The following is a 22,771-nucleotide window of genomic DNA, read 5'->3' as shown; positions in this document are numbered from 1 at the left end:
TCAGGAAGCAGGGAACTTAGACCTCACCAGATGCCTGTGGAGTGACAAGACATCACATTCACCACCGACAGCCTCCAGCTTATATCCTAGCAGCGATCAAGGAGTGTGGGCAAGAGATCTTTGGGGCCTCCTCTGGGAGAGACTGTGGCTTGCTGGACCCATTTTTATGTGCTGTGGCCAAAGCAGCCGACATGGGTGGGGAAGGGGTACGGCAGAGGAGCAGGCAAGGAGTCCGCTCATCCAGGGATTCCCAGACGAGCTGAGCCTCTCCCTAAACAGGAGTAAATGCTCTGTCCCCTTCTGCCAGGGATGTGGGGATGCCCTAGGGGTAGGCCTGGTTCATACATCCCCCTGTGAGTCCACAGCGTGCAGCACAGGGCTGAGCACCCAGCGAGCAGATGGCTCTGAGGCTGGCAGTTCAAGCAGTGCGGCCTCGGAAGCAGGCAGAACTGCCCGCCATTCTCCAGCTGCGACTGCCCTCCACATCTGCCAAGTGGGCATGACTGGCACCCACCTCTAGAGCTGTTGTGAACATTGAGTAGCACCACACATGACCTGGGTTTGGCATGCTTGGCATGGAGTGAGACCCGATAATGTGAGCTACCATTGTATTAATAATTTATTTTCAATATGACTTCTTGAATGGATGAAGCAAAGGACGAGACTCAGCAAGAAGGGCTGGGCTTCTGAAACCTGATCATTTCTCATTTTACTGCTGCTCCCTCACTGTGGTCAGCCTGAGTGGGATCGGCTGGCCCAGCCTTTGTTTTACCTTTGTTGCCATCTCTCTTTGTGGGGTTCTTTCTCTTCCTCCTCTACGTCCTCCTCCGCCTCACAAGCAAAGGGTAAGGCATGGTTCTGAATCTTTGGTTCTGTAAAGAAGCGTGCCCATCTCTGTGCTCGATTCCACTGGTAAAATAAGAACAATTCCTATTATTTTTGGTTCCCAGACCTTGAATGTGTCAGGCTTCAGGTTCACTTCCTACATCTCTCCACGTCGCCTGGATCTGCAAGTAATTTAACCTTGTTTTCATAGAGCGCAAAGACGTTCCGCTTGTTTACACTGGAGACAAATTTTCCTCAATTGACGCAATCTTATTGATTAAATAATGACCTTCTTCCTCATTTAAAGGTAATTTCAGTTGGTATCATGACGTGGAGGAAGAAAATGAATGCCTTTTCTGTCTTGCTGTCTGAAGGGCAGGCAGTGAGGGCCGACTCCCAGAGCTCTGGGCAGGACCTTCTCATTTTTCTCACCTGTTCTGGAGCTTCATCAGGCGTTGGAGTGGGTGTGGTGCTGGGACCCCTTGAGGAGGTTGGCTAAATAGGACCAGCTTTGATTAGGGAAATTAAAGAGCCAGCATTTGCTTTGTAATAGATGTCAAGGCTGCGACAGAGTAGATGCTACTTTGTTTTAAAACTTGATTTGCTTTCAAGACTTGTACGTAAAGTATTTTTCAAGGTCACATCACACGATATAGTCTGGGCATGTCATCTGAGCCAAGAATTTAAAATCAAAGGAAAAGACAACGTGCCTATCAGGAAGAACTTCAGGGAACAGCCCACACAGAAAAGACACAAAGATGGGAGCCTGGGGGTGGCCAGAGAGTTGTCGGGCACTCTTGGGTAAGTCCTTTAACTTCATCTGGGTCTAGATTCCTTGTTGGTAAACAGGAGTGACTGGATCAGATAACTTCTTTTTTTTTTTTTTTTTTGAGACGGACTTTCGCTCTTTTTGCCCAGGCCGGAGTGCGATGGCACTATCTAAGCTCACTGCAACCTCCGCTGCCTGGGTTCAAGCGATTCTCCTGCCTCAGCCTCTCAAGTAGCTGGGATTACAGGCACGCGACACCATGGCTGCCTAATTTTTGTATTTTTAGTAGAGACTGGGTTTCTCCATGTTGGTCAGGCTGGTCTTGAACTCCCGACCTCAGGTGATCCACCCGCCTCGGCCTCCCAAAGTGCTGGGATTACAGGCATGAGCCACCGCGCCCGGCCTGGATTAGATAACTTCTCAGGTACTTTCTTGGTTCCATGTTCTGTGATATGATGGAATCTGGAGACCTGGTTGTTATTTGCTTCCATTCCAGATCCGTGTGCTGTCTATTTCAATAAGGATAAAACCAGTGGATGACATTTGGAAGGATGGGACCTCTGTTCCATAGCCTTTCTGTGAGGTCAGGTCAGTGCATTCTGCGTTAGCAATGCCATTTAAGCACTAGGTATTCCCATGTGTTCTGTAGGAGGATGCATATTTTGTAATGATCTAAAAAATTATCCTGATGCAAATACAGAGCGGCATAAATATCATGGCTGGACAGGAGCTAGATATTAATAAAAGAAAATGAGAGCTGACATTTTAAAGGTTTTTGCTGTATTATAGGCACATCTCGGCATTCCTTCATTTTTTCTTTACCAGAGGTTGGCAAACATTTTCTGTAAAGAGCCAGACAGTAAATATTTTAGGCTTTGTGGGCTATAACAGCTTGGTTACAACAATTCAACTTTGCTGTAGTAGCAGAAAAGCAGTCACAGGTAACATGTAAACAAATGTGTGTGGCTATATTCCAGTTAAACTTTATGACCCTGACATTTGAATGTCATATCCTTTTCGTGTGTCACAAAATATTTTCTTGACTTTTTTCAACCATTTAAAATGTAAAAACCATTCTTAGTTCATAGGTCTTCACAAAAATAGACGGTGAGCCAGATTTGGCCCCATAACCACAGATCGCTGTCCTCTCTTCCTTATTACAGTCCTTTATGGGAGGAACTATTTTACCGTTGAGAAAAATCAAGGCTTAAAGGGGTTAAATAACTTGCCTAGGTTTACCAGTTAGAAGCAATAGAGCTGGGAGGTAATCTAAATGGCTAGGTTCAGGCTGGGCACAGTGGCTCATGCCTGTAATCTCAGCACTTTGGAAGTCCAAGGCAGGAGGATTACTTGAGGCCAGGAGTTCGAGACCAGCCTGGGCAACATAGCGAGACTCTGTTTTTATATATTAAAAAAAAAAAAAAAAGCAAGCATGGTGGTGCATATCTGTAATCCCATCTACCTGGGAGGCTGAGGTGGGAGGATCACTTGAGCCTAGGATTTTGGGGCTGCAGTGAGCCACGATCATGCCCTTGCCCCCTCCAGCTTGGGTGACAGAGCAAGATCTGTCAAAAAGAAAAGAAAAGCCAGATTCAAGAGCTTAAACACCTACCCTTTAGGGATATCCAGCTAGAGTAGTAGAATGTGAAGGATTTTGCTCCCTCTGACACTGATGAATAGTTACAAAATCTCCTTTTTAATCATTTTTACTTTTTCATGATGGTTCACATTCCAAATATTAGAGCAAGACTGGTGTCTCACAAGGCCGGGATACCTAGCTGGCTGAGAAATTACATGGGACAATAGCTTGAAAGGTGACTGAGCAGGAGAGAGAAGTGAGATGAAGGAAACGAAGAGTTAGTTCCGTGAGTACCAGGATCCAGGGAGAGGCTTGGCCACCCTTGTTTGGCCTGGGGGCTGGCTCAGCTTCTGCATCCCAAGGAGGAGATGCCATGCCTCCACTGCCTCCCATTCGTGTTCTTGAAGATGATGCATCTTGGAAAGTTCTCTAATGCTTGCTTTTTTTTTTTTTTTTAGACGAAGTCTCACTCTGTAGCCTAGGCTGGAATGCAGTGGCACAATCTCAGCTCACTGCAACCTCCACCTTCTGGGTTCAAGTGATTCTCCTACCTCAGCCTTCTGAGTAGCTGGGACTTCAGGCATCCACCATCATACCCGGCTAATTTTTGTATTTTCAATAGAGACAGGGTTTCACCATGTTGGTCAGGCTGGTCTCGAACTCCTGACCTCAGGTGATTCGTCCGCCTAGGCCTCCCAAAGTGCTGGGATTACAGGTGTGAGCCACCATTCTCGGCCCCCTTAATGCTTTTTAATATTTCAAGAATGGACAGACTGTCTCCAGAGCTACACTGTCACCTTCCAGGGGTGGCCTGTGTCTTCTCCTGTCCTCTGCACACTTGGTACACGAGGCCAGGTGAGTGAGGCCTTTCAATTCTGAAACAGGGTGCTTCAGGAAGTCGTGAGCTGCCTAATTCTGGAAGTGTGTGGTGATGCTGCTGTCAGCAGACGCTAGTGTAGAGGACCACTGCGGGTGGGAGGTGAGAGTGGAGGAAGGTTCGAAGTTCCTCTCCATCCATGTAATAAACATTTGCTGAGCACCTAATGCATGTTGGATCCAAAGTCAGAAGCCCCCACATATATGATTTCTTTTGACTTTCACAACTAGCGTCTGAGAGAGGCATGTGATCCCAGCGGCTAGATGGAGAAACTGAGGCTCAGAAGAGCTTGTCTTTTTTTTTTTTTTTAAGAGATGCAAGCAGCAGGGGGCAGAGTCAGTGTAGTCTGCTTTTTGCCTTCCACCACAGGCCACTCTAATGGGCTGTGCGGAGAAATGGGCTCCAGTTCTTGCTGTGACCCTTGCTAGATGTGTGGCTTAAACAACTTATCTGACCTCTCTGAGTATGTTTCTTCATCTGTTTAAGGGTTGACTTTTGGAGATTTGTCATGAAACAAAAAGAGATATTATATAAATGTGTCTAAAACAGTGGCAGGCATGGCACAGGTTATAGTTGCTTTCTTCCGGTAGTTGCTATAGTTTGCTTGAAGCAGAAGCTTCAAGATGATTTGGTTTTGTGAAGTTGACTGAGTCATCAATCTTACTCAGTTTGGGATCTTTAGGGCCTAGCAGAGAGCCGGGCATGGAGCAGACACTTAATAAATATTTGTTCAATGAATGGATACACAATGCTTATATCTACTGATGCCAACCATCTGGATACTCAAATGCTTCAACATGATGGGTTCTTGACTTTTCATCTAAATATTGGATGTCATCTTAAAATATAAGCAGCTAAAATGATCTGAAACATAAATATGAACACAGGTCTCGCTGGTGCAGATTTCTTGCGGGGGAATGTATAAATCAGTGAAAGTCTGTATAGGGCTGTAGGGCTATATTTTCAAATAACTCCAGCTATGTCACCAGGTTTATTTATTTACCATCCATCTACCCATTGGTGTAATCAGTCAACAGTGGCCTAGAGGGGCTCTTTGGGTCTCCTTTAATAAATACGGAAGAAAGATTATCTGAAGCATATTGGTTATTTGTAGATAAATAGAAGCAGCACAGCTGCTTATGGGAGCTTGCAAACAGTTCGTGCTCAAGTGTTTTGGACATTCCTCCAATATTCTGCATACGCTGTTTCTGTGCCTTGTCTCTGAAGAATCTTTATGCTAATTTACAGTCATATTCTTTTCTGCTAAGGGAGTGGGAATGCAGAGAGCTTCTGTCCATTGCCTCTGAATGTGTGCAGCGCATGTGAAGAGGAAGAGCCAACACAGGCTAGATTCCCTAGGGAGAATCTCATTCTTGATATTGAAAACAACTTACTGGACTTACAGGAGTAAAAATCCTATGAACTGGATGAGGCTGTGCCATTATTCTTGGGATGAAAGATGGATGGAAGGACTCCTTTTATAGATATTATTTTTGATGACTCAGGAACATTGTGATACCTTCAGGTCTACTGAGATGTACATGGCTATTTATCTCTATACTAAAATGACTCCAGATTTTGATGCTTTTGGGATTCCTATTTGTGCTTTTGTTGCTGTCCTGTGTCTTTCAGCTAACCATCACTTTTTTGATTCCCAGTATGCCTATCACTAGCAGTTCAGTATCTTTTTTTCTAATTTGTTGCCTGCTTCCAATATTCCAGGGACTAAAAAAAAGTAGTGATAATAACAACAAAAATTCAGAAGGGTAAGTCTGTTAGAGCTGTTGGTGAAGCAAGGACGAAAAGAATCCAAATGAGTCTGAAAGGCCTTTCTGTGACTGCTTGGCATGAACTTTGGAACCTGGACGTTGTGAGGTCTACAGTGGCTGTTTGGGGGTCTTTTTCACTTCCCTGTCCTTGACCATCAGCTGGAGAGGTGATTTCAGGATTGGTGAGATATTACCGCACATATGTCTTACCATGGCAACCTCAAGGCATTGCTCTGAGGCCAGGAAGTGGTTTCATTTCTCAGGGGAGCAGACTGAGGGGGAAACAGGAAAGTATGAGGATGGCTCTCTATGAGGCATGGCCCTTAGGATCATGCTAAATGAAATGACATGTTGGTGTGTTTATCTGCAAACAGCCACATTGACTATTCACTTATTACAATTTTGAAGCTTATTAAAACAAAAAATACAGAGTCTCGCTCTGTTGCCCAGGCTGGAGTGTAGTGGCATGATCTCAGCTCACTACAACCTCTGCCTCCTGGGTTCAAGCGATTCTCGGAACTCTGGGTGTGGTGGCGCATGCTGGGATTACAGGCATGTGCCACCATGCCCAGCTAGTTTTTGTATTTCTAATAGAGACAGAGTTTCACCATGTTGGCCAGGCTGGTCTTGAACTGCTGAGCTCAAGTGATCTGCCCACCTCAGCCTCCCAAAATGCTGGGATTAAAGACATGAGCCACTGAGCCTCGCCTGAAGCTGATTTTTTAATAGTTGGATCAGAGCTGCTTATTTCTTGACCTCTTTCAGAGACCTTCTGGAAAATTCTGGTGTCAGAGAAGGAGCACTCAGGAATCAGGAGTCAAGAGTTGCAAACTAGGCTCGGTGCCGTGGCTCACGTCTATATTTCCAGTACTTCAGGAGGCCAAGGCGAGAAGATCCCTTGGGGCCAGGGCCAGGAGTTCAATACCAGCCTGGGCAACATAGTGAGACTATGTCTCTTAAAAAAAAAAAAAAGTAGCTAGGCATGTGCCTATAGTCCTAGCTACTTGGGAGGCTGAGGTGGGAGGATCACTTGAGCACAGGAGTTACAGGTTACAGTGAGCTATGATTGCATTACTGTACTCTGGCCTGAGTGACAGAGTGAGACCCTTTCCCAAAAACCAAGAAGAAAAGAGTTGCAGACTAGATCTTGTTCTGTGAGGTTGCTTAACCTCTCTGAATTTCAGTTATACAATGTGAGGGCATTGGTTAAACCTGCCCTTTGCTAGGATTCGTCTAATAACACCCTATATATCTTTGCTTTTCTGTAAGCTCTGCAGAGCTGACCATCTCCAAGACTGGGGGAAAGTGGTTGTATAAGGGCGATGACTTGTTATAGGCAATGGCTGGGGAGCAGGGCTGTCCCCAGAGAGGTGATAGGCATTTGTACAGTTTTTTCAGCATCACAGACACAGGATTGACTTATACTAATGACCCCCTACACCCTCCCTTGGCATGAGCCTGGATTTGGGAGGACCTGGATGGGTGGCAGGGGGCACCAGCTCTTCACATCCATCCTTGGTTTCTTTGGATCCCTCTCCATCAGTGCCTTTATCCATCTTAGCCTCCCCAAGCTGGAGTCACGGGCAGGCCTGTCCCGTTCTGGAGCCAGTTCTGACCAAGGCAGGAAATGGATGTGGAGCCTCCGCCTGCCACTGGAGGGAGGGGGGGCTGGAATTAGGTCTCATGGTTTCAATCAGCAACAATCGTGCCTCGGTTAAACCTCAGAGGCGACGGTGGTAGCACCACTCAAAGCCGACATTAAGTCGTTTCCTCAGATGTGGGATCCAGAGGCTTAGGCACGACTCACAGGCTCCTGGGTGCCTTTCTCCTGCGTTCAAGTCTCCTTTCCTCAAATCTGAATGAGGATTGGGTGTGTCAGAGGCAGCCTGGCTGCCTGGGCAGCTCCTGAGTCCCAGAATTTCCTATTCCTCCTTACCCCCAGTGGCATCCGCAGCAATTCCCAAGTCCATAATCTGACCATAGTATTGTCTGGCATCCCAGACCCTTCCTTGCGGCTCAGTTGGAGGCTGGGTGCCCGTGGGACACTGCAGCCTTCCTTCTGACTGCTGGGGATAAATAGCTCAGGGTCCTACCCCAAGCCTGGACTATGCTGACATCTCTTCTTATCTCAGGGGTCATCTGTCAGTTAAGAACTACCCCGAGGAGTGGCCTCCAAAGACGGAACCATTAGCTCAGAGTTGCAACGTATTTGGTTCCATAAGCCTGCCTCTTTTATGGCCCTAGGAAAGCAAGAGCAGATCAATACACACTTTTTGAAAGAATCTCAGAGTGTGTGGCAGAACCATCCTGAGATGTGATTAGGACTTGGGATGCACACATCTTCCTAAACCCTTCTTGGAGGACATTGTTTGACCTGAACTGTAACTAACACTTGCTAAGCCAGAATCTTGGAAAAGGTAATATGAGGAAGGTTGTAGTGATAGGAGCTTTTGGTGTTTGAGGAGCAGAACTGAAAACGGAGAAGCCAAGGAGGGTAGAGAATTGGTCAGGGTGTCTGCCTAGAGGCAAGTAGACACTGATCCCAGACAACAGGTGCTGGGCCTCAGACAGCGGGGGAACAGTGTGTGCTGGGACTGGCCCTAAGAGCACGCAGTGCCCAGGCTCAGGTTTGGTGCTCCTAAGCACAGACCTGAACCACTGCTGGCGGCGGGGCGTTCCTTCACCTCCAGGTTTCACCGTGGCTCTGCTCTGAGTTTGCTATTTGACAAGGAGAGCCAGGAACAGGAGTTCCCTCCCTTCCTCTGCCTGTGCCAACCCCATCATCAGCCTGTGGTCAGAGGGGCCCTCCTACCCCCATTTCCATGGGTGCCCATGGGAGCAGCACTGGAGGGCAAATCCAGGAGGCCTCTCCCTCCCCAGCCGGTGCCTCCATCATCCCCAGGGCTGCCTGGCCAGGCTTTCTTGCTCACTTTCAGGAAAAGGATCACAGGGAAAGGAACCTCCAGAACCCAAGAAGAGAGACCTCGATGCCATAAGGAAGAGTCTGGCACGGGGGGGGGGGGGGGGGGGGGGGGGGGGGGTAGGGGAAGGAATGAACCCCACCTGAGCTGCTGAAAATCTTCCTCCCTTTGAGTCTTCCCCAGCCCTAAGGCTGTTGGTGGAGCATCAGCGACCCCTGCTGGCCACCACATCTGGGATTTCCTCTGCCCTCCCGACCTCCACCGCTTTCTCCTCCGCTTTTAAGCCTCCCCTTCTTGCCAGGTTGAGGATTCTCCTCTCCTCAGAGACCCCACTGCCGCTTTCCTACTAGCCTTGCCTGTCTGCCCACAGTTTTCTTCTGTCCTTTTCTTTTACATATTCCATTCCCTTTTTCTTCTGGCAGAACTCAGCTTCTGTCTTTTGGAGCCTCCCTGCAGAAAACCATCGTGTAGGGAAGAGATGGATAAAGCAGTTAAAAGGCACCTGGTAAAGCATAACACACAGGAATGTCCAGGAGCTCGTCTGGGCTGGAACAATAGATCCCTTTAAATGTGCTATCTGTTCCTCATATTTCTTCCATTTCACTCCAAGCCTAAACAACTACAGTTTATTATTTTATTATTATTGTTTTGAGATGGAGTCTCACTCTGTCATCCAGACTGGAGTGCAGTGGTGTGATCTCGGATCACTGCAGCACCCACCTTCTGAGTTCAAGCAATTCTCCTGCCCCAGCCTCCTGAGTAGCTGGGATTACAGATGCCCACTACCACGCCCAGCTAATTTTTGTATTTTTAGTAGAGATAGGGTTTCGCCATGTTGGCCTGGCTGGTCTTGAACTCCTGACCTTAGGTGATCCGCCTGCTTTGGCCTCCCAAAGTGGTGGGATTACAGGCGTGAGCCACCATGCCTGGCCAAATTATGGTTTACTGAATGCCTGTTCTGTGCCTGTCTCTGTGTAGGGAACATACTTTGTGCCTCACTTTGCTCCTGTCCAGAGGCACCAGTCTTGTGTTGAGGCAGGAGAGGAATGGTTGTGGGGTGATGTGGGTGCAGTTGGATGTCCAGCTTGCCCTGCCCCGACCTCTCTATAACTCATGCTGGTCAGGCTTTCTTCAGTCTCAGGGCACAAGATTCTCAAGCTTGGCTACCTCATTCCATAAAATAGATAAGAAGTAGCTACCCAAGTGGAGTTCCCTCTCTTAGGCCTTTGTCAGTCTTGCTCTAGCCTTGGCCTCTTCAGTGTCCTCGCTTCTCATGGCTTGCCATCCAGATGCAGGGCGTGCATGATGAGGGGTATAGGTAGGGGATACACCGATCTCAGGAGGCCAGGACTGGAGTCACCCGCCCACCTCAAAAGGGCCCCACGTAGGGGCTAAAGGCCATGGTTACGTCAGAGGATTTTTATTTTTCTTAAAAGGGAAAAAGCTGAGACACCCTAATAAAAATGAGGCTTAATAAGAGCAGAAAGCTCTCGGCCTGAGGTCCAGTCCTAACGCAGATAGGCACTCACTTCCTGGCCCAGGCCTTAATTTCCCCACTATATGGGAGCTAGGATACCTACAAAGGTCCTTTTTTTTTTTCCCTGAAGTTCTGTGGTTCTATTTTTCTTGCTTTTGCATGGCCAGGCAAACTAGGATGCAGCTTTGATCTACCTTGCGTCAGCTACCTCCCACTCACTCACGTGGATTCTAGGCTTTCATTTTTGCTGGAGTAATATTTTTCTAATGTTTATTTTTAAAAGTTCTGCATCTGTGGTGACCATCTCCCATTTGGAAAACTAACTGCTTACAGATGTGTGTGGCACAGCATTCTCCCAGGCAATGAAACCACTGGGGTTTGGCTGTCATTTCAAAAGTAAGACGAGGGAAGGAAAGATGTATGTCTCTGATGTAGGTGGCAAAACTTCTTGACCTTCTGTAAAACGCCCAAATGTGATTTACTTTTAGAAATTGAAGAGTGGAGAATTTCTTAAGGCTTGAGAGCCCAAGTGTTAAAAGCTCACATGGAAATGGTCATTTGTGGGATGTTTATGGTCATTTGTGGAATGTTTGCAGAGGGAAGGCATTAGTTGCGCGGCTGGGGCTGAGTGAACTCCTACACTGCACATAGAATACAGAGCTTAGCCCTCATCACCTCCATCCCCATGGTCAGCTGTGACCAGTCAAGGCAGCAATTTCTCTTGCTTTCCAGGATCTAGGTAAAGTGCATCCCAGCCTTGAGCAAAACCAGCAGATCCTTCTGACTCTAGGGTACTGTGAAGACTCACTGGCTCTCTACCCTGTGTTGCCCACCTGGCCTTGACTTTCATTTTTGGTTTCTGCCCTTCCTAGGAAGTTGCACACGTCCTCCTCAAGACCTCCATCCCCAGGCATCACGCTTGCTCCTCTCCTCTCCTCCCACACAACAGAAAATCGTTCCAGGACTAAAAAGACATTTTGTGATATCCCAATGAACTCTCACAGAAAGCTCATTTTTTGTTTTCTTATTCATTGGCCACTCCCAGCTTCCACCTCCTCAACAGTTCTCAAATACAGGCTCAACTCGAGAGAAGGAGCCATAGCCAGCTCTTTGTGTGGAAGTCGATGGTGTGTATGTGTGTGGTGTGTGTGTATGTGCAGAGTGCGATTTGTCTACATGGAGTGTGCACATGTGCTGGTATTTGTGGCTGGGAGGAACCAACAGGACAAGAGCTCCTTTCCCCAGATGGGGCTCGCCCTGGGTCAGACATCTTTCTCGCCTGGATCTGGGACAGCTTCCTTTTAGCGATTGTTCCATTTCTCTCTCGCAGTTGATTTCTCTTGTCTTTGTTTCTTTCTACCGGAAGATTCCTGCACCGTCTGCCCTGTGAGAATAACTAAGGATAAATAAAAATTTGAGCAGCAGAGACCGTCTCTTGAGTCTAGTGCATCTGACTGCTTTAAATGTGAGAAGACTGAGGACCATTCTGTGCAATGCATTTGAACAGAAAGTTCATGCTTGTTCCACATCAGTAGGTTTAAACATTGTGTTAATGTTTTGTATTTCTGGTAAGACTTTTTGAAAGAGATACTCAAAAAGTGGGGAAGCATATGTACTATTCATTATAGGCAGATGAATGAGGATTTAGAATGTGGAGATTTGGAAGACAAAACTCAAGCTAGACACAATCTGTTTTTAAGGGAGAAAAATTAGAAGACAAAAAGTTAATGTCACTTGTTCAAGATTGTGTAGAATAAATATGGGAGAAATAAATTGAGTGTGTGGTAAATTTATGAATAATGATAGTGTTTCCTCTTGAAATGTGATAACTATTTTAAAAAGACGGTATGCAATAATAGCAACTCAGTAGGTGATAAGGTTTGGCTGTGTCCCCACCCAAATCTCAACTTGAATTGTGTCTCCTAGAATTCCCACATGTTGTGGGAGGGAGCCAGGGGGCAGTAATTGAATCATGGGAGCTGGTCTTTCACCTGCTATTCTCGTTATAGTGAATAAGTCTCACCAGATCTGATGGGTTTATCAAGGGTTTCCGCTTTTGCATTTTCCTCGTGTTCTCTTGTGACCGCCATGTAAGAAGTGCCTTTTGCCTCTCGCCATGATTCTGAGGCCTCCCCAGCCATGTGGTACTTTAAGTCCAATTAAACCTCTTTTTGTTCCGAGTTTTGCATATGTCTTTATCAGCAGCATGAAAACTAACTAATACAATAGGAAACATTGATAAGTTGTACTCTTAAATCTTCTTTTACATATATAACAAAGAGAAACAATTCTTTTTCAAAGAAATGACATGGAAATTTATCAACCATGTCGATCATTTAAAAGAGGCATGTCTAGATTAAGTAGGAGGAAGGGGAAGAAGGGAAGAAGGACATAGATGAAGGACAAAGGCCACTGATGGAAAATAATAGCATGTGGATTAGGGTTCCCTTTCAGTAACTGGGCGAATGTGGGGAAAACTTTGTTTGCATGTTAGCATATCAGAGAATATGTCTTTATCTAGTATTCTTTCATCTCAAAATACATATCAAACAAAAGATCCATTTTAGGCTCTAAATCTGGGACAAAGAAGGAAATGGATAATTGTTTTCTAAGTGATCACGCAGAGAATCTTTTCTTATTGTGCAAGACTTATTTCTTATTGTGAAGACTTTGAAGGGCTCCTCTGGTTGAAACCACTGCAATCTTGATTGGGGAAACTGGTTAGACATAGCCTAAATTTTAATGTGCCCCATGTCTCTCAAAGATAATAGGACCCATGGTTTACACAAACGCGTAGCTTCTCTTTCTTTTGGTTACCATCTATTTTCTAGTTTACTTGGGCTATGATGCCAAACAACTGGTTTGACTGACTTTTGTTGCACTAAATGGAAGAGACTGACCTATTTGACGTCCTGTGAAGACAAATCCCAGCACTGGGGCCCAGGGCTTGCTGAGAGAACAAGGCTCCCTTTTCTTGAAGGCAAATTTGAGTGTTACTATACATTTGAGGTATTTTGATATTGTAGACCTGTAAGCATATGTTCTCAGTGGCTTTGGAGTAGGTCTGGAAAAAATAATAACCAGCCAAAGCAAACCTAGACTGGAGGCGCTAGAAACTGGGATTTAGTGACAGGTCCCAGGAGGCACACAGCTCTGAAGAAAAAGACATGTAGGTGCTATAGGCTGTTAGATGATGCTGGTGTGGTCAATGCTAGCCCCTGGGTTGTGGGAAGCTGCTGCCCAGGGCAGGGGCCATGAGGAAAACCAGGTACCAGGCAAGGTGAGTGGCCGGCAGTCTCAGCCAGCTGGAGTGCCAGTCTATAGGGGCATCCAGACATTGGTGGACCACATCAGGAATATATTACCAGTTGACTTACACATGCAAATATGACTTTTTTTTTTTTTTGCATGACATGTTTATAGGCCACTCCAGTAACTGAGTCCAGCTGCTGCTATTTGCTTGATGCTAGCTTTTGCAGTTGCTACAATTCTGAGACAAGTTGGCCCAATATATATGCTAGTTACAAATGATATACTTTATTATGCAAAATTAAGACCTTTTATTATACTCCCCATTTTCCCCAGTAAATTGATTTGGAAAATTACCTATGATAAATATCGTGTCCTAAGCCTAAAGAAAGATGTAAAACGTTTTATTGTAAAATAAGGTCGTTTCTAAATATGTAACCAAATGTTAAACAAATAATGAAAGGAGACTGGGCATGGTGGCTTACGCGTGTAATCCCAGCACTTTGGGAGGCCTGGAAATGGGAGGATTGCTTGAGTCCAGGAGTTGGAGATCAGCCTGGGCAGCATAGCAAGACCTTGTATTTACAAAAAATAAATGAAATTAGCCAGGCATGGTGGTGTGCACCTGTAGTTGCAGCTACTTAGAAGGCTGAAGTGGGAGGATTGCTTGAGCCTGGTGGATCAAGGCTGCAGTGAGCTGAGAATGTACCACTGCACTCCAGCCTGGGTGACAGAAAGAGACTCTGTCTCACAAAAGAAAAAAAAAGAAAAAAAAAAAGAGTAGCTATAGAGTGTTGGTAGAGCCCAGGTAGTTGTTTTCGTTTTTGTTTTTTTTTTTTTTTTTTGAGATGGATTCTTGCTCACTCTGTCGCCCAGGCTGGAGTGCAATGCCACAATCTTAGCTCACTGCAACCTCCGCCTCCCAGGTTCAAGCGATTCTCTGGCCTCAGCCTACTGAGTAGCTGGGAGTACAGACACACACCAGCAAGCCCAGTTAATTTTCGCATGTTTAGTGGGGATGGGGTTTCACCATGTTGGCCAGGATGGTCTCGATCTCTTGACCTCGTGATCCGCCCACCTTGGCCTCCCAAAGTGCTGGGATTACAGGCATGAGCTACCGCGCCTGGCGGAGCCCGGGTAGTTTATGTATGTCATTGTTTATATGACTCACAACAATGCTATGTGGTAGGTAGGTAGGTATTCCCATTTTACAGAGGAGAAAGTTAAGGTTGAGAAATGATACAGAACCTGACTTCAGGTCACACAGCTTGTGTCAGGGTTGGAATTCCAACCCAGGCAGTGGAGCAACAGAGTTCCATTTTTTAAGCTCTCTGCTCCGCTGATTCTGAATATTAAAACAACAACACAACATTGGATGAAGAGTCTTCAAATCATTAGCCTACCTGGTTGTCAGTCTGTATGTGTTGCTTGGTCTAGCTCCATTTGGCCAAAATGCCAGAGCAGAACCTCGGTGCAGTGACAACATCTTAATTGATATGGAAGGGTGAATATTCTTGAGGTAAAGTAAATAGGGCAGAGAGGCTCAGGCTGCAGATTGGGATGGGTAGGTAGGGTTTTCAAGTGGATCCATAGAGCCTCCGACTCTCAGGAGAGGTGTCTTGAAAAATGCTGTGTTAGGACATGGAGGGATGAAGCCTAGGAAGGCGCTCTCTTGGGCAAGATAAGAAAGTGCCTTTCTCATCAAGGAGGTGAGGCCAGGGGCTAGGGCAGGAGGGCTCTAGAAGACCCACTTGTGGTAAGCATGCAGAAAATACCACTCAGGTGTGTGGCGCTTTGCAACCCTAGACTTTTGCTCCCTAACACCATTCAGGCTCCAGCAAATGCTTCTCCATTTGTCCCGAGTGGTATGTCCTAGAAATGAAAGGTGTCTGCGTTCCCATGTGAAGTATGTTTGTGGGCTGTGTTGCTACAGATATCAGAGGACACTAATCCAAGTTCAGGGAGGATTTCAGTGTCAGAAACACAGGTAGGGAAAAGAAAACTACCAATAAACTTTTGAAAACATTCATCTCAGGTAATATAAATGCTATAGATTCTTACCAAATATTTTCTAGGAGTGCTAAGTATCCCTTTTCCTACTTTTCTCCAACTTCAAATTCTTGGTGCTGGAGTTATTCAGGAATCTGTGTGATATTTGCAACAACTGCGTCTAAGGGCTGAGAAATATTTGCAACACCAAACAACTGATGTTACTCTTAACTTGTATCTATGTGCATCTCCATATAACATGTGTGAGACATAGCATCCATTCTTTACTTCAGAAGGCAACCAACCAGTTAGACTTTGGATGCTAGAATTGCAATGCTGTATTGCAATTTAAAATTAAAGGATGTGCCTGTAATTCCAGGATTTTGGGAGGCCAAGGCAGGAAGATTGCTTGAGATCAGGAGTCGAGACCAGCCTGGCCAACATGGTGAAACCCTGTCTTTACTAAAAAAAGTACAAAACTTAGCCAGCCAGGCATGGTGGCAGGTGCCTGTAATCCCACCTGCTGGGATCCCACCTGCTGGGGAGGCTGAAGAAGGAGAATTGCTTGAACCCGGGAGGTGGAGGTTGCAGTGAGCTGAGATCATGCCAGTGCCCTCTAGCCTGGGTGACAGAGTGAGACTCCATCTCAAAAAAAAAAAAAAAAAGGATGTTTTATTTTTATAAAAACATTAAATATGACCTAATTACATTTTCAGGAAATTAAATTGTCACTATTATTTAAAATTTATATTCATTAACTATAATTTGTATCTGACTTTTAATTTTAATAATTTTAAATACTAAAAGATAGTTAAAATAAATTAAAAATATATTGTGATATAGTTTGGCTGTGTCCCCACCCAAATCTCATCTTGAATTCCCACGTGTTGTGAAAGGGACCCTGTGGGAGGTAACTGAATCATGGAGGAAAGTCCTTCCTGTGCTGTTCTCGTATAGTGGATAAGTCTTATGAGATCTGATGGTTTTATAAAGAGGAGTTCCCTTGCACAAGCTCTCTTTTTGCCTGCTGCCATCCGTAAGACGTGACTTGCTCCTCTTTGCCTTCCACCATGATTGTGAGGCCTCCCCAGCCACGTAGAACTGTAAGTCCATTAAACATATTTTTCTTCCCAGTCTTGGGTATGTCTTTAACAGCAGTGTGAGAATGGACTAATACATATACGTAAAATTTTTATGTATTTGATGAAATATATTTATACTGAACAAATTTGAATCACATTTTATCTTAATCCTCTTTATTATTGAGAATGGATATAAGTCAAGATTGGGATAAAAAGATAAAATAGGGTGAAGTTCAGAAGCTGAAAAGAAACAAAATCAGTGAGGTAATCTGCTTAACACTGGAGAAATAATAAAAGTGAGTAGGCATTTGTTGGACTAGCCCACAAAAATTTTTTACACAGGACCTTACAGATTGTTTACTTAATGTAGATCTAATTAGTGATCAAAACAATGAGAATGTAAAAGGAAATTATTCATATCAAATTAACAATTCAGAAGCCACAGATGGATGCAACTTGTGCCTGCCTGGGCGACATAAAGGAAGCTACATTCATGAAATTAGCCCAATGAGAGGAGAAAGATGAAACTGAAACCTTGGGGCTTTACTGTACCTGTGGGAGGCTGATTCAGGAAAATGGCCTTCTTTATTTATTTATTTTTTTTGAGATAGAGTCTCACTCAATTACCCAGGCTGGAGTGTAGAGGTGCAACCTCATCTCACTGCACCCTCCGCCTCCCAGGTTCAAGCGATTCTCCAGCCTCAGCCTCCTGAGTAGCTGGGATTACAGGCACGTGCCACCACGCCCAGCTAATTGTTGCATTTTTAGTAGAGACGAGATTTCACCATGTTGGCCAGACTGGTCTTGAACTCCTAGCCTCAAGTGATCCTCCTGCCTCAGCCTCCCAAAGTGCTGGGATTACAGGCACGAGCCACCACACCCAGCCAAAATGGCCTCTTTATAGCAGGAGACTGTGTCCTCAAAACACAGTCCCATCCAAGTGAATGGTTACAATTTTTGGATGAACATGGCAGAACATCCAATATTCCATTTTACACGAAAATTCTTCTGACTGGGAAAGACATCATAGAAACTGGCTTTTATATGCTAAGTTCAAATACAAAATATTTTGTGAATTCTATACCAATTATCACCAATCTTGAAGATTAGCTTTGGTTAAATAATGTATTATGGCCAGATGAGGAAAGCCCTGTGCACATACAAAAAGCACACAATCAATTGTTTGAGGAAAAAAAGGTTAATAAGCAGCAGACAATGAGTAGTAGTCAGCAAAGACAAGTAAACACCAATAAAGAACATCTGCCATAATATTCCTAAAAGAAACATGTTATTTAGCCAAACAAAATGATGCTTTTTATAGCCTTAATAATATACTTCTTATGGAAAACAATGAAGTTTTCTGGGTTTTGTATGAATGATTTAAAAATTTGCTGTTAGGGTGATCAAACATGAAAGAGACTAAAAACACACAAATGATCTCTATTGAGGATTGAGAATTAAAAGAGATTATTAAATTAAAGGACCATAAAATGATACAAATATTTAACATTTAAAAAAGCAAATATGACTCAGTTGAACTAGCTTGCAGCGGTCAAAAGTCAAGTTGAATGACTCACTTTTTGTGTGTGTTTGTGTTCAGGCTGGAGTTCAGTGGCGCTATCTCAGCTCACTGCAGCCTCTACCTCCCAGGTTCAAGAAATTCTCCTGCCTCAGTCTCCCGAGTAGGTGGGATTACAGGCGTGTGCCACCATGCCCAGCTAATCTTTTTGTAGTTTAGTAGAGATGAGGTTTCATCATGTTGTTCGGGCTGGTCTCCAACTCCTGGCCTCAAGTGATCCTCCTGCCTCAGGGTCCCAAAGTGCTGGGATTACAGGTGTGAGCCACTATGCCCAGCCTGAATGACTCACATTTATGATACTCACTGTTAAACTCTCTGGAGAGGAAAACAAGGAACTTGAAATTAATCAGTATTTTATTGGTTTTACACTTCTGAAAAATAGAGCTTTTGTCTTAACTAAAGACACAGCTTTAAATTTTAGCCATTGATTTAAAAGATTGTGGGTAAGCCTGTGATAATGACGTTAATATAGTTGTTAAAGAAAAAGGTATGCAATCCAGAATTATGGTTGAAAATATAGAAACATCCTTTGAACTGTAGTTTGAATTTTAACAAGGAAATGTCGGCTTTACCTGTGCTGATAGCAATGGTATTCCTTGGAACAATTCAAACATTATTTACATTGTTTTCTATATCTCTGTAAAGGTGGAACATATTGATGAAACACATACCAAATCTGACCTTATAACACGCTTGGATACACAGTGGAAATTCTAATGAAACACTGTCAAAGCAATTAGATTTTATTAGGCAAGATATGAAATCCATTAATAGAACTAAGCAAAACCATAGAAAATCCTCAAATAAAGAACAAATCTCAGTCTTCGGCAGAATGTGAAATTAATTTTAAATCTCATCATTCAGTTATTTGTTATGAACCACAGCTTGCTGTAAACAATGTTAGCTGAAAAATAAAGAAACAAAACCATGATCTCTTTAAGTTTTATTTCACTTTAAAATGGATTCTACAAATATATCTAAAGATTAAAAGAAAATTGTTATTCTAAATAAAAAAGATACATGATAAATATGTAACAAAAGTAAAATCCCAGCAAAATACAAGGCAATTTGAACAACAAAACAAAAACATTTGCATGACTATGAAGGAGAAAGTTCACACATATACAATCTGGAAACTGACTTCTACAGACTGTTTTGTGGCCATTCTAGATTAAGGTATTGTATTGATTGAAGGTAAATCTAAACAAACCAATATATTGGTATTTTTTTATTTGTAATAATCCAGTCCAGAAAAAGTTAAAAGAACTTATGGATTAGAGTATCAATGTAGATATTGTTTTAAAAGAAGCTAAAAATAACTATGTAAGTGATATGGTATGGCTATGTCCCCACCCAAATCTCATCCTGAATTGTAATTCCCACATGTTGGGGGAAGGACCTATGGGAGGTGATTGGATCATGGGGGCAGTTTCCCTCATGCTGTTCTCATCATAGTGAGTGAGTTCTCATGATACCTGGTGGTTTTATAAGTGGCAACTTCCCCTGTGCTTTCTGTCTCTCTCCTGCTGCCTTGTGAAGAAAGTGCCTGCTTCGCCTTCCACCATAATTGTAAGTTTCCTGAGGCCTCCCCAGCCATGCAGATCTGTGAGTCAGTTAAAACTCTTTCCTTTATAAATTACCCAGTCTGGGGTAGTATCTTTACAGCAGTGTGAAAACAGACTAGTACAATAAGCAATAGTAATTTCTACAATGGAATTAAAATATTTGGCCATATTTCCAGTGATAACACTAACTAACCATAGATGACCTCATTACAATGTTTGAAATTGGTTTGAATTTCCAATCTAAGTATCATTTTAATAAATTTATTGACAATTCCAATGGCTACTAGCTTAGCAGTGTTTCCCTTAAACAAAATTGCCAATTTGGCATGACTGTGAACAATTTTGATTATAGCAACATTATTAGTGATTCACTGAAATGAAGAGCAAGAAATACACTTTTTTTTTTTTTGGAGTCTTGCTCTGTCGCCCAGGCTGGAGTGCAGTGGCCGGATCTCAGCTCACTGCAAGCTCCGCCTCCCGGGTTTATGCCATTCTCCTGCCTCAGCCTCCCCAGTAGCTGGGACTACAGGCACCCACCACCACGCCCGGCTAGGTTTTTGTATATTTTTTAGTAGAGACGGGGTTTCACCGCGTTAGCCAGGATGGTCTCAATCTCCTGACCTCGTGATCCACCCATCTTGGCCTCCCAAAGTGCTGGGATTACAGGCTTGAGCCACTAAACCCGGCCAAAATACACATTTTTATGGAATAAATTATACTAACTAATTACAGTTGACCCTTGAGAAACACAGGTTTGAACTGTGTGGGTCCACTTATATGCGAATTTTCTTCCACTTCTGCCACCCCTGAGATAGTAAAACCAATCCCTCCTCTTCCTCCGCCATCTCATTGTGAAAATGACAAGCGTGAAGACTCGTGATGATCCACTCCACTTAAGGAATAGTAAATATGTTTTCTCTTCTTTATGACTTGGAGAAGATTTTCTTTTCTCTAGCTTACTGTATTTTAAGAATACAGTATATAATACATATAACACACAAAATGTGTGTTAACTGACTGTTTATGTTGTCTGTAAGGCTCCTAGTCGATAGTAGGCTATTAGTAAAGTTTGGGGGAGTCAAAAGTTTTGGATTTTCAACTGTGTAGGGTGGGGAGGTGGTACCCCTAACCGCCTTGTTGTTCAAGGGCCCAGTGTAATTATAGTACGCCTTTATTGTATTACCCACATAAACAGCGCATCAAGGTATGCAACCAGACATGTGTAGTCAGTTCTCTTTGATATTTTGCCAACTTTTAGTCATGTAAAAGCTTAGTTTTGTACACATTTTTCAATTTTTGTGTTACAAAAGTTGTATTTATCAGGAAGGAGGAAAGGACATACTGTATTTAACAATTTTTAGCTTAATCTATAACTTTTAAATATTTAGATATATGATATTTTGGGCTTAAATGCTGGGCTGACATCCAGGTGAATGTGCATTCAGCTTTGAGGAAAAAATTTGGGAGCCCACACTTGGAGGGAAGATTAGTAAACAAATTTGAGGTTGAATTAAGAATTCTTCCACATCTGAAGATAGTGCAAACCCAAAGTGCCTTCTGTTAAGATGGCAGTTCTCAACCTTGGTTACCCATTAGAATCACCTGGGAGGCTTTAAAGATGCTGATGCCCAGGCTCCCCACTCTGTAGAACTTGATTTAGTGGTCTATGTTGAGGCCTGAACATCAACACTTCAAAAAACTTCCCAGGGTTGGGCCGAGTGCAGTGGTGTTTATAACTAGTTGATCACAACCAGCTATAGATTTCTTGGTTTCTTCTCTATCTCCTTTGCTTCACTTGACTAGCCTTAAAAAACAACAACAAAATCTTCCCAGGTGATTCTAATGTGCAGTCAGCACTGAAACTAGTTATCAGTAACTTGGATAGTAAACAGCATCCTGACAGGGTTAAAAGAGCTTTGAAGCCAAGTCATGCCATGGCTAGATTGTGGTTACATTATGTCAGGTCTGGGTCAAACTAAGGTTGGCAAGATTGAAAGAGGCTGTCATTACAAAGAAAGAGCATGTAGACCTTGGTTTCATCCATTCAATTGACATTTAATGCACTTCTACAGTGTTTCCTGAACTGAGGATACAGAAAGGAATAAAGTATTAATTCCAAAAATGGGGAACAGATGTATAAACAAAATCAACAAAGTATTATAAACATTATGGTAAAAGTGAATAGGGCACAGTAGGGGCACAATTCCATATAGGAAGGAGGATAGGTGGAGGCAGCCTAAGTTGAGTCTTCAAAGATGTGAGGTTATCAGGGGGCTTTCAGGGCTGAAGACCAGGAGTTTATAGGGAGACTTCTTGAATTGGGCAGGACAGGAAACCCAGGTTTATACGAGAGCAAGAGGAGGCCCTTGGGAACAGACACAGTAGAGAGAGGCAGGAACGTGGGAAGTTGTGTTAGTCTGTTCTCACGCTGCTAATGAAGACATACATAAGACTGGGTAATTTATAAAGGAAAGAGGTTTAATGGACTCACAGTTTCACATGGCTTGGAAGGTCTCACAATCATGGTGGAAGGTGAAGGAAGAGCAAGGCACATCTTACATGGCAGCAGGCAAGAAGAGCGTGTGTAGGGGAACTGCCCTTTATAAAACCAGCAGATCTTGTGAGACTTAGTCACTATCATGAGAACAGCACGGGAAAGACCCAGCCCCATGATTCAATTACTTCCTACCAGGTCCCTCCCATGACACGTAGGAATTATGGGAGCTACCATTCAAGATGAAATTAGGGTGGGGACACAACAAAATCATATCAGAAGACATTGCTAGGATGAGTGGCCAACTTCTCTTTGGTCTGGAGCCAATTTTATATAGGCCTTGAGTGTGCTTTTTGAGCAACATCTCAGAGGATCTTCAAACTGGGTTTATAGCAGTACTTTTCAGGAGTTTTGATGGCATGGGAAGGGACTCTATTTCTAGGTCCTTAATTTCCATAAGTGTTTTTCCTAAAATTTCCCTGCCCCAAAGCAGATGCTGGAGCCATTTTCTCAGCAGCTTCAAGCTGTTTGTCCTCCTGTGATTATCCTTTGTGCTTTGCACAGGTCAGCAGTTCTGTCCATTCAGGATCTTCCTG

At 43.8% G+C, this 22,771-nt stretch overlaps 1 long non-coding RNA gene across 1 annotated transcript; it reads right to left on the bottom strand.

Annotated features, from left to right (window-relative positions):
- Positions 1 to 606: 606 nt before the first annotated feature.
- LOC111524195 lies at positions 607 to 1,483 on the bottom strand. The gene is made up of 2 exons (XR_002725724.2): positions 1,258 to 1,483; positions 607 to 909 (listed from the first exon to the last, which is right to left on the bottom strand). It is a non-coding gene; the product is annotated as an uncharacterized LOC111524195 (long non-coding RNA).
- Positions 1,484 to 22,771: the final 21,288 nt, after the last annotated feature.

The sequence above is a fragment of the Piliocolobus tephrosceles genome, chromosome 15 (genome assembly GCF_002776525.5).
Source record: "Piliocolobus tephrosceles isolate RC106 chromosome 15, ASM277652v3, whole genome shotgun sequence".
Taxonomy (NCBI): Eukaryota; Metazoa; Chordata; class Mammalia; order Primates; family Cercopithecidae; genus Piliocolobus; species Piliocolobus tephrosceles.
Note: the sequence above shows the minus strand (reverse complement) of the source record. Positions and strands in the feature narration are given on the sequence as shown.